This window comes from Lepidothrix coronata, unplaced genomic scaffold (genome assembly GCF_001604755.1).
Source record: "Lepidothrix coronata isolate B3197 unplaced genomic scaffold, Lepidothrix_coronata-1.0 Scaffold19, whole genome shotgun sequence".
Lineage (NCBI taxonomy): Eukaryota > Metazoa > Chordata > Aves > Passeriformes > Pipridae > Lepidothrix > Lepidothrix coronata.
The window spans coordinates 6,198,628-6,213,279 of NW_016690199.1; the positions used below are offsets into that span (position 1 = coordinate 6,198,628).

Consider the following 14,652-nt stretch of genomic DNA (forward strand, 5'->3'; position numbering starts at 1 on the left):
AGATATATCTGAACCCCTATAGATTGTTAGTGTTCTATTCTTACTGTTCATTAGAAAAGGAGAAATCATCAGATGCAGATAATCATGCAGTTTTGTCAGACATAAAACATCATTCCCAGAGGATATCAGCAATGACCAATGGAGCAATTTCCCTCTGACATTCTGCCTGTTTCTGGGGTTGTTTTGCATCATGGTGGATCTTTAAAAAATATGTTTAAAATACACTGCCCTGATAGACTGGAAAAGAGAGTTAGTAAATAGTTTAATGTTTGTCATATTTTCAAAGTACTTCATCACGTCAACAGCCAATAGGCAGAATGAAAAAGAAATGGTGAGACTCTGTTTTTCTTCACTTCTGTTTGTGTTTGCTATATCTGAAGATGCTCCTAGATTTTGTTACAAAAATACTTTTCATTTAGAAATTTGGACCTCCTCTGATGTAAGCCCCAAACATTTCCATTTCTAAGTGCAAGAAGTTGATCCCTATGTAATTATGCAGTGGTGCCAGGTTCTAACCACACTACCTTACCTACCCTAGTCCTTTGGCAATGTTTTACTTGCAACAACTTTATATACCAAACATGTTTGTTTAATAAAAATGTTGTTATGATAACTATAAACAACATATTTTTTGTATGACTAATGTTTTCATGAAGTTGGTTTCATTTTCACAGGTCACTGCTTCCTTTTCCAGCCTCACAAACAGTTTTCTCAATCATTTTGGGCACTGAGTTGGTGCCTCAGCACTTGGATCTGTGTCCTATGATTTGATCTTTTCAGAGTGTTCTCCTATTTGTCCCTGTCCATGTGCTGTTTTTCTGACACTTTTTTCCTTCTTGTGTCTCTTTATGACAGTGTTTCTCCATGATGTTCTTGTTGAAAGAGGTGAGATATCCAGAAAAAAATTAGATTCTGTGTGAAAAAAAAGAAGAAGCTGACCAATAAGCTGCCTAGAAAGTAAGTAATTTTTCTTCTTCTAATTCCTTATTTGTGTGCGTATGTTGCTATCTTAAAATCTACATTCATGATTTTATCTACAACATAAGACATATTTTGTAAATGAGCTTAAACACTCTATCAAATTGTAATTACTCACGAATAGTCTCTATTTATTGCTAATGATATGCATCACACTAACAGAGTTTGATATACTGATTATACAAATAAAGTTCATCTGAGGTAACAGAGTTTATTCCTTTTTCAGGCATCCAGCCTGGGTCTCAGCTGCAAAGTAAGTACCTCTCCACATCTCATTACCAAAATAGCAACCTTCTTAATCCTTTGCTGTGAAGAACAAAGGTTCGATTCAGTCTCTGGAGCAGAAATAGGATCTTATTAATGCACTGGCAACTACAGTGTTGTTATTTTTGTTAGAAAAGGGAGAAACAGGAATTTGCTGATATATGTTAGATTAAGGGCTGTTATTGTTTTGAGATTAATTGGATTGTTAGCTGGGCCTTTCTGATGTCAGTTGAAAATCTACAAAATACCTTGTAATTTTATATTCTGGATGAGTTCAGGAGCTACTTCCTGGAAATTCACTTCTATTCTTTGTATCTGTTCTGAAGGAATCACTGAGGGTATCAGTTAAATGGTGTATTGTTTACTGTGCATGGAGGAAAGTTCTTGTGTCACTCTTGCCTGGAGTGCTGATTTTTCTGACTCAACCCACTTGCCATTCAATAGATTAAAGCTGATACCCAAGATATCAGGTAGGTACCTCGTGCTAAGCCTTTGTGGAGCACTGACTCAGAAGAGGTCTGTGCGTTAGCTGAGTGTCGAAGTTTGAACATGTTACAACTGACGTACGAATTCACATTTTGAAGTGTTAGACCTCCAATAATGTTTTGTGGAGCCTTTTCTTTCTTTTGAAAGATTTGCTGTCATGTAGTGTTGGGCTGCAGTGGACTGTAGAATTTGAGATCCCTGTGGAGTAGACTCTGTCTCTGGCAGCTCATCAGGACAAAGCTGAAATTAGGATTGCAGAAAAGAGCCAGAGGAATTCCACTTGGTGAATTAAATGTTATTGAGCTTGAGGACCTGGAAAAGGGTTAGGGATGGATCTGGGTGAACTCCCAAATTGGTATGAATGACTGGCATAGAAGGTATTGCTTAGAGCAAAAATAAATGCAGTGTAACTGATCCGTTGAGACCAGCAAACTGTTTCTGGAAATGACTGATCTTGATAATTCTCGGCGATAGGCAAATGACATACTCCAAATTACGTGTGGTCCATTGTGTAATTCTGTGTGGGTGTGGACTTTTGCAGGTTATTGGCCTATGCCATCTGGCACAAAATGTGTTTGCTTAAGTCTTAGCATGTAGAACTTTGGGTGTTTATCTTCATGTGTATGTGAAAGGTTCAGGGTTAAGTGAGGGAGAACTATCCCAGAAACTGCGGTCAGCAGAAGCATTCTGGATAACTGTTACCAGGCCTGTGTACTGTCACAGAAAATGAAGACCAGTAAGATGGCATTTGCAGTGAACCTCAATTCTCTGCTTCTATTCCTCATGGTCAGGACAAACCCTGTGTTTGGCCTCCAGGAGATATGACAAAGATATGTCTATTGATGACGAATGTAGGCCAAGACTTGTGGCTTGAGCATGTGGACATTTATTTGGAAATTGTAAAAGACTTCTGAGTATACTCTAAGGCAATCATGTAGTATTAATTGCTATTTTATCCTGATTGTCTATGTCCCCAGAAGGCTTTCAGTATCAAGGTTTGATACAACAGGCACGTTTGAATTACCAATAGGATATTTGGGGCCAAGCCTGTTCTCTGTTATGCCACTGTAAAGCTGGGGTAATTATATTGAACTCTGAGTGACAGGGGCAGAGCTAGAGCAGGACTGGACCTGAGAGAGGAAGCTGTGAGTGCGTGTGTGTGCCTTGGGCAGTGAAACAGCTGACTGAAGAAACAGCTCATGTACCGCTTGCATTTCTCCTTGATAGTTTCCAGCTGTCCTCTTATCCTTGGCATGCAAAATGACATTAATTAGTTTCAGCTTATGAAAATAAGCAAGAGACAGTATGTGTTACACACCTTATAGTGCTGCACATAAACAATGGGCTACATACAACAAACTGTGATTAAAATGCTGAGTGACATCATTGTTATTAAGCCAGGAGCTGAGTAAAGAGAAAGTTCCTTTGGCAAAGTAGCCATAGGCTAGATGGTTTCTCAGCTTGTACAACAGAGGAAGATGTTTACATGCAGGAGATCAATGTGTATTGCACCGGGACCATGAATGAGAGTGTCACAGACATCATGCTTTCATCATCACAGGTCTTTTAGTATTAACTGAGGCAAGAGAAAAGAAAGAGCTAAATAGGACAGTAAAAAAAGAAGGTAGTGTTGTTTTTTTCTCCAACCAGTAAGCACATATTTGTAGAATATTAACAGTTTTGGGTGTTTTTTCTTTATATTTATTGCACATTTTCTGATTAGTGTTCCTGGGTGGCTTCCTCAGAGCATATGAAGAATAAATAGACATAACATGTGTTCAAAGAGTTTGCACACCTAAATTTTCCCACCTGTTAGTTTATTGTCAAAATGAGAGATATTTTTATGCTGCCGCAGCAAGACCTGCCACTACCTTGCTGCCCAGGTTGGTAGGAAAATATTAGCAGAAGTTGACTGAAATCAAGAGATACAGTAGAAAATGCATTAAGCAAAGCAGGAAAATCACAATGTCTTAACACCATTGCTAGTCCTAATGGCTAGACAGATTTTACTATATCAGGTGAACAGCTACAGGCTCTGTCTAAAACAAATTGGAAATTACAAACTCACATGTAAGTGAATATTAGAGGCTTAGCAGACAAAGTTATGCAAAAGTTAGGATATGCACGGATGCTGCAGTCCTGATTGAAGAGTTTCTGTGAAAAGCAGAAAGAGGTGTTGTCAGGTTGGTGTTGCCCAACTAGAAGTGTTGTATAAGCCTGGAGAAATTGTCCCTATGATCTAAAAATATAAATAATAAATGAACTACAGGTAATTGTGTGGACAATAATGAATCTGGACAAATATACTACTGAAAAACGATGCCTGATTGCTAAGATTATTTGGTAAATGAATGACTTATTGGGGTCAACAAACAATAAAATTAGATGAGCTGTGGCTGAAATGTCAAACAGGTATTTTGGTTTAGTTCATAAAATGTAACCATGATGAAGTTCTGTTATGAGGGGACCTTTTTGCCTACGTGTGTGGGGATGGTAGAAGAGGAAACTGAGAAGACAGCAGAAAACCTATTTGGAAGGATAGAGAGAACTGGCTTGTATGAATTTTCTGTCTTAGACTTGACTCCTTATGCAAGCTGAGATCAGAAGTGTTGCAGATTTTCAAGGTAGTTTCCACTTAATTTGGGGCATTAACCTAGGTATGCAGGTATGCACTAGGTAGAGGCAGCAGACAAACTTACTGTTAAGTGTTTTGCTATAAAAATGGCAGGGGAAAATTAGCCTGAGATCTTGAAAGGTGAGTAAGACACATGGTGGAACTGCACAGGAGACTGGGGCTGTAGGTGCAACTGAATAAGATTCAGAAGCAAACCAGTTTTTAATTCTCTATGCTTTTTTACTATAAAAAGATAAAGCAATAGGATTTGTGTGCCTTGTAGAAAGTGTAATTCTATCAAAGCATCAGATTTTTATCTCATTTCTCAGCTGGGTGCAGTTGTAGGAAATCTCATGTGTTGGCTGTGTGCCATGATCTTAATCAGAGGGATTTCAGATTGCAATGCTGAATTCAAATCTGTCTGTCTCGTCACTGAGTAACACTTTGTGAGGAGCTGGTGTTCCCTGGGGACCTGTCACCTTGCAGAATGTAGGAAATTAAATTAATGAAAAGAGTTTGGTTGAGCACATGTTGATTTTATATTTTCTTGAGGAAGGGAATCCTGAAGGAACATGTGCCTCTGCGCAGGAGAGCACTCAGTCTTCTTGGTGGAGCAAGACTTACTGTCAAGTTGGGAAAGTGTCAACAAGGAGGAGTTTTGATACACAAAGTAAGTTATATCAGTCCAGAAAGCAAAGGAAGTTTCCATATTCCGATAGGCTTTTCAAACTAGTGAGCAAGGCCAGCCTTTATTGGACTGTGAGAATATTGCACAAGATTCATCCTGCCTTTCTACTCCTAACTGCTTGAGTCACTGAAGGTATGTCTACTCAGGATTTGGCTGGCAGATATGAACTCTATGAACTCACTCTGTCTGCACTCCAAGCTGCCTTGATGAAAGCTGCCTGGGAATGGGAAGCTGTGTAGCCATCGTTAACTTGAGGCTGAGCCTGAACTAATTGGTTCTGCTGGGAAGCAGGGTATATTAGCTTGGGTTCAGTGTTAGAGGGCTGCTGTTATAGGACTTCAGAGTCAGAGCTAGTTTCTGTCTGGGCTTCTTGGAGCACTTGCAGAGAGAATTGGATCTGTTTGCAAATCTGCCATAGAAGTACATCCTGAATATGTTAGAAGGGTTAGACAGACATGATTCAGAAAAATGGTGTCCTAAAGACTGCCCATTCTTTTTAAAGGAACGTTTGAGTAATAATCCAGTGCCAAAGTCCAGCTTTAACAAACAATCTGCTTTCAGATGCATTCTGTCAGGTCTGATGATTGATGTATGCTAGTTTTAGTGGGAAAGACTTAAAATTGTATGTTTGAATGGAAACCCAGCTGTTCTGTGGAAAGGACTGTGCAGGCATGACAAATGAGCACCTTGCAGTAGCAGCTGCCTGAACTAAATGTCTCTTCCTATACAGTCCATTGCACAAACCACTTGCTCTCTTGTTTACAATGAATGGAAAGTGCTAATGACAACTTATTTATCTGGTGTCCCAGACTCCCAAATCACTCAGGTCCTTCTGAAGATTCTCTCTTTCAAATTACTTTCTATAATTTATTTCCATGCCTCTGATTTTCAGAAAAAAACCCAAACCTGTTCCCTAAACAAAATTCATGGGTATTTTAACAATTATTTTGTCCTTAGCCTCAGGAGCCCATTAGTTGCTATGTTCTTGAAGCAAATGAAAACAATGCATTCTGTAGGATATAAAAACTATTCCTAAATGTGGCAGTGGATCACTGCAGTCATTAGATTAATACCAACTATTATCATCCAGGATGCTCATCTGTTTTTACTGAGCTTTGTTAATGAAATGGAAATGTATGATTAAAGTCATCCTGTCTGTCCCTCTAAAGCTGTGCCTGTGAATGAGTCACTGTTTTACAAATGGGTGTTGCCAGACGCTGATATTGAATACGGCTCCAGCCGTCAGAGCTCTGGGTCCAGCAATGCATTCTTGGAGTCCAGACTGGAACACTGAAATTCCCATTGAAATCTGTGGGAATTCTGCATGGCCAAAGCCCAGCTACCTTTGTGGCTGGCTGCAGCATCTTAGAGAGAGCTCTAGCTCTGTTTAGTAGGCACCTGGTGGCTTGGGGACTCAATATGAACTTCATGCATCTCTTCACTTAGTCACTTGAAACCCAAGATGGAATTGAGGATACCACATTCCACTTAGGCTTTGTTTGCTTGCGGTCAGCTGAATGCCCGCTGCTGTCTCTGGACGTGACACCTTCTGCTCCACTGGCAGAACTGCAGCTGTGGTTTCTGTGCTCCCTGGGCACAAGAAATATTTGCACAGAGCAAACCCCAGTGTGTCAGTCAGCTTGTCTGACCTGCCTGCTGCAGTGGTCCTGGCTGGCTGCACCAAGGGTGGAATATGCTTCAGCCTTTTGGCAGACATATAGCTGTTTGCATGTCCCAAAGTAAACTGCTTCCAAAGATCTTCATTGTTCACAATAAGCTGTGTCTTACGGGTAAGGTTGAACTAATAGTTAATTTAACTTGTTTGCTTCACATAAGAGATAGGGTTTGAATAGTACTAGCCTGGGGGAATTTCACATCTGGATTCAAACTCTTTATGGCTACTGTCCCCTAATCTGTGCCATGGGCTGTTCCCAAGTCATAGTTCTGTAGTTTTCCAAGCTTTGTGTTTCATGTCGTCCCCTCGGGGGCATTTGTAAAAGTGGGAGGGCCAGATTGGTAGTTGCAAGAAAGAGAAGTATCATCACTGACGTCAATGCAGCTCTTCCACTTTAGCAAGGGATCAGGCCCATCTATCAGTGTCACAGTCTGCTGGGGAGGAGGGGAGGCAGCCTGAGAAGTGTTGGGTTTGCAGTTCGCCAAGTGAAAAACAGAGAATTTGAGCGCAGTAGCCAGGCATGTTACAAAACAGACTGTTGGAGAGGCAGCTCCGTGTGGAGGCTTCGGTCTTGATTTTCTTACTCCTGGTCATTGTCCTGATATTGCATGGCTTTAAGACAATTTAAAAAACTTTAATGTATGGATTTCTGTAAGGGCTATTGGCTGAGAGCCCTTGTGGGATTTCTGTGTGTTTTCATGTGTTATAGGAGGCCAGTTGTGGCCATAGCTACTTTTGTACAGTTGGGTAAGGCTGTAGTGGAAAATCTAAGGCTGGTTGCTCTGTGTTACCGAATGTATGACTACATACATGTTTAAAGTAATTTAAAGCTTCCAAAACTTTAACATATCTTCGGATATTTTAATTAATTTTAAAAACATGGGTTTAAGAGACTAATCCTGAATTGAAAGGAAGGGAGCCTGAAAGCTCTGAGTATAGCAGAAGAGAGGCAGGGTTTTCTCGGGTGCTAAGGGGAGTAGACAGGGGGGAAAAAGCCACACACCCTTTCAGAGATCCACTGGTGCTGTTTCCAGAACTTTGCCTGTTTGGTGCTTTTCTTCTCCTGTGCTTTTGCTCATCTGAATAGTCTTTCCAGAAATCAGCAACTGGGAGCACATAAGAAGTAATTCTCTTTGCCAGGTAAATGGGAACAATAGTGGAGTGGGAAAGAATGAATCACTGCCATTAACAAGAAAACTAGGGTTGCTTTCATCATCAACACAATGCAGTGTCTATTCTCAAATGTCAGGGCTAATAACTCACCATTTACAAATTAGACAACCCCCTCCCACACAAACCCACATAGCCCTTGCTAGCCTTCAAGCTTAGGTTATAGCTGCCTTTCTCTGAGGGCTACCAATAAAACCTTCAAAATACATATCCTCCAGACAGTCTGGCTGCTTTCAAGATCAAATACTCCTCCCCTTTTCCCTTTGGATTTTGTTTTAGTCAGCTACATCACTGAAAAATGTGGAAATGTCTTTGAAAGCCCATCTAAGGCCCTAATTATCCCTAATGTAAGAGGGCCATTATTGTCTACAGACAAAATGAATAATACAACCAGTAAGAAAGATTCCAAAGTTTTGGTTACCTTAATAAATTCCTAAACATGAAGGAACTCACAGATCTTTATCCAATGCAACCAGAAATTATTAACGCAGGTGGGAGTATCAAAAGGTAGAGTCTTTCAGCTGGCATCTTACAACATCTGTTGAGATGGTGTTTTTCATCCAGTGTACTGATGGATTGTAACTATAGCCATCCAGAAAATATATAACAAGGATGCCAGTTCCTAGATAACCATCATGTAGGTGTAGAACACGAGATGCTGCTAATTTCAGATGCTCATCAGGATATTAATATCCTCCTTACTTTGAAAGTAATGGGCTTGTTTGAATTCCTGGTCCTGAAGGATAGAAAACATTCAGGATATGTTTTTCATCCAGCATGACTTAAAGTTGAAACAGGTAACTGGAAAAAAGGATGCAAAAACAAACTTGGAACTCATTAGTAGAGTCCATTTAGCAAATTTTGATTGTCCAGTCCAACACCAGCAGTTTTTTATTACTGAATAAATCATTCTTTCTTTCACTGCAGATTGAGAACTCTTAAAAGTGGTTTACGTACAGTTCTTAGCACAGCTGTTTGCTGGGGGTGTGTGCTCTGTGTGGGGGATCTATCAGCAGCCTGGCTACCTCTGTGTGATCTTGGGTAAGGCCTGGATAAAAATCAAAGGCCAGATTGTTCTGTTTTACCAAATGTGTTGCCTGGGGCCTGCTAATTAATAGAATGTCTAGGAATGTCATACATCTATTGAAAAAAAAAGCGTCACTTGAAAATTGCTATTGTTTTAATTGAATGTTGTCATTTTCACATAATGACCAATATCTCAGCCTACCAGCCTTTTTGAAAGAGCAAACTGGAACATGGGAAAACAGGGCAATCATAGGGAAATACTGTCTGTTTTTAAGTTATTTTTTAACGTAGGTCTCGCAGAGTCATAAATGCTCCCACATGTTTACTGAGGGCCTTATCCTGAAATCCAGATTTGTGTTTCATTCTTATAAATTATTCCAACATAAGCCAATGCTGGAGGCTGACTGTAAACAAAGGTTAAAGAATTGAGCTGAGTTTGACCTAGCAATAGAGCATAACTCTGGAAACATTTGCTGGAGATATGGCACTTTGTTACAAGGACAGACCAGCCGAAACTCTGAGGTTGTGCATGGCACTAGGCATGCAAGGATGTCTACCAGTAAGTGTTTGCAGGATTGGATGGTAGGTGGTCCTACTTTATTTGCTGTTTTAACAGAAGTCTGGGATTTGTTATGGAGTGAGTTAGTTCCTCTGGGAAAGGTGGGTGTAACTTGTCAGGACATGAAGGATAACTAACCTCAGACATTTGGGAAGTTGTGTGTGTGTTTTGATGCATATGATTTTGTTATGTAAAATAGTGAGGCTCACCCCCTGCTCTGCCTGTGGGTTTCTGCAGTTCTTTTGAAGGAGAAGGGTAGCTCATATGATGAGGTGAGAAAGAAGATGAATGGAAATAGAAACCAGGAGGAATCAGTTCTTCAGCTGAGTAGTTATAAGGGATTCTAGAATTCAAAGATTTTTTGTACTGTGTCACTGGGCCTGTAGGGAAAAAAATGAACATTATCTAAAGGTTACATCTTGATTTTTACAGAGTTATTTGGCCACAATTTAATTGTGCATGATGAGAGACATTTTATGTGATATCCCACTGTAAGTATTCCTCAAATCATCAGCATCTCCTGATATCAGAAGAGGCTAAAATCCTTCTTCTTCTTCCATGTGTAGATCTTGGATTGGAAGCTGGTTTTCATTTGATTTGTTTGTATCAGTGTATTAGAGCAAAGGTGTGTGCTTTGGGCCATGGGTATAATTTTGAAGGTTTCTTGTGTTGAAAACTCCCTCAGTTGGCAAATAGATCATTCAGTGCTATATTTTCTGAGAACCCAGCAAAGATGATGGCATTTTGGAGGCGGAAAGAAGCAATGGGGAATGAGTGGGAGTATCTTTTTATCTGTCAAATACAGTTGTGGTATCTCTGCAACACTGTGCTTTAAGTACAGTGTGCTGGTCTTGGCTTTTATGAGAGTTCTGGAAGAGTTTTGTGCACTGCACAGTCTGATTGACAAAGAGGCTTTCTGTCCTTGCATGACCTTCCTTTAATTTAAAAAAAAATTCAATAAAAGTTCAGCCACACAGCAAGGGATGAATTTAAAGACTGCACACCATGTGACAGTGGTAAAACTTTCATAATAGCCGTCATATTTGTTGGTTTAAAAATCAACTTCATTGTCATAGTTAATAGTTTGCAGCTGCTGCAGAACAGAGGCAAATTGCTATGTATGTGTCAGCCTTAAATGCAAGTAAGATCCACTGACTAGGATGACTTGGTTAGTTTTTCCTATCTATTGGTAGTATTGCTGATCATCATCTCTACGCGATGAGAGGAATTCATTGCCACATTTCAGCACTGCTGAGCTGACTATGTGATCTTGCAAGTAAAATAAACTCGTTTTCAATGGCCTGCCAAAATATGCTCTATGATATCCCATTAAAAAGGCTTCCAGGGTCACGCATAAATAGGTGCAACCCCTTGCAAATCTATGGAATATCTGTTGGAAAATCACAAGGTAAGTTCTCTGCCAACTTATAACTTATGAAAAGTAGTTATAATTTGCATCAAGTTCGTATCAGATGGAGATGGGAAATAGATGAAACACTCACTCCACCACACTGGTGATGTGCAGAAGGTGTGTAAAGTCAAAATGGTCCAGTGGTCGAAGTGTAGCAGTAGACTGAGGGCAAGTAGAGGAGTATGTGAAGTGTCTGCTGGTTGTCCTGGGCTGGAGGTTATCCAAGAAAGGCTCTCTAAAGCTTTGGGAGTTGTGGAAATCATAAGGAATTATGTCTAAAGGGATGTGTTGTGCCTTTAGGCTGAGCAAATATAGTGTTTAGATTTAGGGAGATTCTACTTTACTTTTCCTCCCCCTACTGTATCTGCTGCTAAAATAGAACTGAGTTTAAACTGTGGACCTAAAGCTGCAGAATAAAATATGAGGATTATCCCTTTTAAACAATCTGAGAAGGACTGCAGTTATTTAAGGCAGAGCATCTCTTGGTGTTTTAGGCACCTGTCTTTCTGTGGGAACTCAGGGAGTTCAGTGAGTGCAGGCCAGGCTGTCCAGGTTGCTGTGTTCTCATGGCTGTGAATCAGTTTTTCCTTCAAGAAAGTAAACAGTAGAGGAGCAAGAAAGGACTAATGACTGAGCTTACAAGAAGACAATACTTTTAATACTGAAGTCAGAGCCTAAATGGTGGGAAAAGTTCCCCAGGGAAGAGGCAGCCTACACAGTCCTGCACTGGATTATTGTTAGTGCTACTTCACTTATTTGGTTGAGATTTCTCATGTGTTTCCTGGGACAGAACCTGACCCTCAGGTCTCATTTACAGTTCAGAGAACTTCAATTTGGCATTTCTGCGAAGACTGTGTAATTGCAATAATTTCAACTCTTGTTATTCCTTCAAGCTCGTTTAATTTGTCAATGTGCTAGTATATTTTATCCACATAGAGACCATTACTAGCACTGAAGTCTAAAGTAAATACATGGGATATCTAATTAATCTGTACTTTCTTTTTCCCTGGGCCCTCTGTCTTACGTGGTTTATGGAGGTTGCTTTGTTTTACAAACAAATGGAAGTGTATACAAGAAGATACACTTCATGTTTTGGAACCCTCAAAACACCTTGTTCAGCTTGTAGAGGGCTCTAGAAGAGCAGCTCTGTGGGGTCTGGAAGTGCCTAAACGATAGATACCTCCGCCCACTCCTGAACTATATTGCCCATCCTCTTGATGGAATTTCCTAGTCCTGAGGAGGGAGGGACAACTGGGCTGAGCCCTGGTTATTTGTCAGCCAATTTACAGTTAAACCAGGGAGATCATAGAAAGGCTCAGAACCCCATCCAACATGGCATTGAACACTTGTGGGGCAACCACAACTTCTCTAGGAAACCCGTTCCAGTGTCTCACTACTCAGAATAAAGAACTATTTTCCTAACGAGTATTCTTAATCTCTCATCTTTTAGTTTAAAACCCTTGTTCCCCCTTGTCCTATCTGCCTGTTTAAAAAGTAATATTGCCTTCCCATCTCCAGGTTGAACAACCCCAACTCTCTCAGCCTTTCTTCGTGGGGGTGGTGCTCCAGTGCTCTTACCATTTTTGTGGCCCTCCTCTGGACTCACTCCAATAGGTCCATGTTTTTCTTGTGCTGGGGATCCCAGAGCTGGACACAGTGCTCCAGATGGGGTCTCACCAGAGCAGAGTGGAGGGGCAGAATCACCTCCCTTGCCCTGCTGCCCATGCTGCTTTTGATGCAGATGGATACAGTTGGCCTTCTGGAGTGTGAGCACACACTCAAGATGTACTCCTCATGTTAGAAAAGGTGGGACAGACGTCTGGAAGATAACAGTTGTAGATATTTTGGAACTACCCCTTCTGTATTAGAACTTCCTCTATTTTTCTGCCTTTTGGGCTAGAGCAACATACAATTTTTTGACCAATAGTTTTCTGTCTCTGACATCCCTGACTGTTTCCTAAAGATTGTGGACAACCAGCCATGTTGTTTTACCTTGATAGTAGTCATTCTTTTCTGAAGGAGACTTCTTCATCTAAGTCTAGAAGAGCAGCAGGCCTCTGTGATTAGAAAAAAAAGGGTGGATTTTATCTAACTAAATGTAAAGGCATGTGAAATGCAAATGTTTGCTGTTATGAGAGTCCTTGAGCATCATCTTATGATCTATGGATATGCAGTCAATGAAGACAATGGACTGTAGGTACCAGCTCTTCTTACCCTACAGCAGATGTGTAAAATGCCAAATGGACTCTGTTCAGAACAGCGTCTGTGTATGTTGACTGGATGGGAGACCAAGATGAACATCCTAAGATTTTTTTTCTTCTGCTTACAGTGGTGGAACAGTTTGTAGAGATGGTGGTCTGTATTTTGTCTCTGTTCTCAGGTTGCCTTCCTTCTCTCTTCTAAATGTTGACAGAACTTTTCAGAGTAGGCATGAAATGAGTCTGTTGAATATAAATTTTGATTTTTCTCATTTTATCTTCGCCTGGAACAGTACATAATATACTGACATTTTGGATCTGTAGGAGAAAACCAGAATGTTTCCACCATCAAAGGTCTCTTGGAGCTGTTGAAAGAAGGATGGAACAATCCTGATTCTTGGACTTTCTTTTCTTAAGGTATTTTTCCTCCTATCTGATTTCCAAAGAGAAATCTGATTTTCATTTCACATTGCCCCACCCCTGTGGTGCTTTTCACATTGGCCAGAAATGAAAAGCCTTGAGTTGGAAAGGTGTCATCAAAACAATGACTAGATATACTTGGAAGAAACGTTTATTATTTGGCTTGCTGCCACTGAGAGTGCTAATTACCAAGCAATTATGACCAGACACAATATTTCACTGTCTAAAGCTGCCTCTTGGTTTTAATATCTGACAGAAAAGAAAAGGCAGAAAATTTTTGAGAAGTCCAAAAAAGACCAAGAGCTGTGTAAATATTCCTCAGGGCATCCTTTTCTACCTTGGACTTCAAGGCCAGGAGTTTGGATATCATTGCCTCCTTAGAAAGCATTCTTGGCTCCAGTATTCTGATCCATCTTTTCTATACTGGCTTTTCAAATAATCAAATCATAAAAGTAGTTAGGGAAATATATTTTGCATCTGTAACTTCTGTGATCTTTGGATGCTTCAGGATTCAAAACTCCACATGGATTTGCCACAGCTGAGGGCTGTGTGTTTGACTCAGAAATCTTTTTGCACACAAATTAGAGGGCAACCAGTGCAAAACAATGTGGTTATAATGCATTAGCTAAGCAGGAAGCATGGAGATCAGTCTCTGCTATGTCAGGAAACAATTTGTCTGTGGAAATGGCATGGCACAGTGCTTGGGAAGACAATGCTGCTAGCAATATTCAGTAGGTTGGCTGCTCGAGAAGGTCCTACAGGGGCACTGTCAGTGCACCAATAGGCCTGATTTATCACTGTATTATATTAATTTTACTCCAGGGTGACTCCATTCAAGTCAGTGAATTTTTCCTAGGGTAAAACTGAGGAAAAAATAGTGCCTCATCCTTCTTACTTTCTGCATGAATTTCTTCCACAGAGCCATACTGATATTTTCAATTCTGTCCTCTTCGTGCCCAGCTGTGACAAGGTGGGAGCTGGAAGCTTCTCAGCATTGCTTAGTGGAGTTGGGGTATATTCCTGGTACTGGCAGGAACTTCTGAACCCCAGGTTTGCCAGCTAATCCTTAAAAATGGTTTCTGATGAAGGCAGATACATGAATCTTACAGTGTGGTTCTTGACAACAAAAGCACTTTGAAAACAAGATTTACTATTGGGATGGA

At 40.4% G+C, this 14,652-nt stretch overlaps 1 long non-coding RNA gene across 1 annotated transcript in view; it reads left to right on the forward strand.

Moving 5' to 3' along the window:
• Window positions 1-850: 850 nt before the first annotated feature.
• Window positions 851-14,652, forward strand: part of LOC108493726 — a 42,487-nt gene continuing 28,685 nt past the window's right edge. Inside the window, exons 1-2 of the long non-coding RNA XR_001873571.1 lie at window positions 851-957; window positions 1,205-1,231. This is a non-coding gene — a long non-coding RNA (uncharacterized LOC108493726). The remainder of the gene's footprint in view (window positions 958-1,204; window positions 1,232-14,652) is intronic.